We start from the raw sequence: 2,238 nt of genomic DNA, 5'->3' as shown, positions 1-2,238 counted from the left end.
ATAATTGGGCTGGTGAACTGGCTTATCAGGTAAAGGCATCTGCCACCAAGCTTAATGATTTGGTCCATCCGTGGGACCCACACAGTAGAAGGGAGAAGTAGCTCCCACAGGCTGTCCTCTGGATTCGTGAATTCTGATTTCCTTTGGTTTATTCATTCCACGATTCCCCAGATTTTTTTTTTTCTTTTTCTTTTTTTCGGAGCTGGGGACCGAACCCAGGGCCTTGTGCTTGCTAGGCAAGCGCTCTACCACTGAGCTAAATCCCCAACCCCGGTTCCCCAGATGTTTAAAGAGGAGTGAAAACAGGCTGACAATCCTGCTGAAGAGAAAGCATGAAAATGACACCTAAGAATTATTAATGTTTTGGATTGATTAAACATAACCATGATTTTTAAAAACACATACACACAAAGTAAAAATAAAAGGCTGGCCTTTAATCCCACACATGGGGCGTAGAGACAGGCAGATGAAGCCACCCTGGTTTACAGAGTGAGTTACAGCACAGCCAAAGCTACACAGAGGGACCCTATCTTGAAAAACCAAAACCTCAAAACAAAACAAATAACACAAAACAAAAAGCAAAATAAAAACAAAAAATTGAAAAGTCTATTTGGACATCCAGAATGTTTTTTATTTTTTTGAGGCAGAGTCAAGTCTTCAACCTAAAACACTGTGTCTCAGCCTCCTGAGTGCTGGGACATGGGCATACACCAACCACACCTATAATCCTTGCACTAAGGTGGGATTCTAGCAGGCTCTGTGTGCTAAGGAGGATGTGTTGTTGTCTTATGTTTCTTCTTTACACTCAGGGCCATGCACTGCACTCTGTGTTCTGACGCTCTTGTAAATACAAGGTGATTTATTTTATGAACCACAGAGCATTGAGTTGCTTAGTCAGCCTTGCTCTCAATACTCCGTGAGAGTGTTCTGGGGTATTAGAAGAGGACTTAAGCAGATTGCCCTACCTTCTATGGGCAGGCCCGCCCCGCCTCATCCAATCATTTGAAGGACTGAATAGAACACAAAGACTAATTGTCCCTTAGGTATAAGAGAATTCTTGCAGCCTGACAGCTTTTGAACTGGCACTCAGGCCCACTTCCCCTTCTCTTCAGACTCAAACAGAAACACTCATTCCCCCCCCCACCTCCCCCAGCTGAGGACCGAACCCAGGGCCTTGTGCTTGCTAGGCAAGCGCTCTACCACTGAGCTAAATCCCCAACTCCCAGAAACACTCACTCTTAGCTGAGTCTTAAGCCTCAACCTAATGTCCTTTGGACCAGAGCTACCCCGCCGGCTTTCCTAGTTTTCACAGAATTTGCATTGGAATTGAAGGAAGCATTTCCCTCCCCACTACCTCTATCAAGTCACCCTGTAGACTATGGTACTCACCAGCCACCAAAACTGTGTGAGCCAACCCCCTAACCCAGGCTCTTTCCACTTCTGTGCTGACTTCTACCGCTATGCTTTTCTGGGGAACCCTGACAGACACAAGATTCTTCCATGTTGCCATGGAAAATTTCTTCTCTTTAAGGCACATGAAATTCTATTGTTTAGTCTGTCCTATACTTGGATACTTATTTCCTATTTTTCTTATCAATAATAGTAATGCCACAATGATTAGGTCTATGCCCTAATAACAGCGTTGTGTAAGGGGTTATGTGGATGATAAATTTTATAATTGAGGTTGCTAGGTTAAAGAGTTATATTCCGGGTGTGTCGGCACATGGCTGTATTCCTAGCACTGTGGAGACAGAGGCATAATCTCTACAAATTTGAGGTATGCCTGGTTTATAAAGCAAGCTCCATGCCAGCCAGGGCGTGACCCTGCCTGGAACAAAAGAAATGAGTGTTTATGTAGTCCTGATACTGTGACACTGTCCTGTAAAAGGCATGGCTGACTCATGGCTGAGACAAACACTGGAAACCTGTGGCCATACTCTGCTTGTTTTCAAGAAATAAATTACCATTTTTTTTCTGTTGATGAAGATAAAGATGGGATGCAACTGGTTCTTTTACCAATGCTAACTGGAGTTTCAGTAAGCACGAACCCTTCAGACAACAGTTTAAAGACTTCCTATAAATGGATGGCTATATTTTGTTAGGGTCCTATCAGAGAAACAGAAAAAATGCACTTTTACTTTTTATGTCTTCTTTTTTTTTTTTTTTTTTTTTTTTTTTTTGGTTCTTTTTTTTTTCGGAGCTGGGGACCGAACCCAGGGCCTTGGGCTTCCTAGGCAA

The sequence above is a fragment of the Rattus norvegicus genome, chromosome 3, assembly GCF_021556685.1.
Source record: "Rattus norvegicus strain SHRSP/BbbUtx chromosome 3, alternate assembly SHRSP_T2T, whole genome shotgun sequence".
Classification (NCBI taxonomy): domain Eukaryota; kingdom Metazoa; phylum Chordata; class Mammalia; order Rodentia; family Muridae; genus Rattus; species Rattus norvegicus.
The sequence above is the reverse complement of the archived record's forward strand: the minus strand, read 5'-3'. Positions refer to the sequence as shown.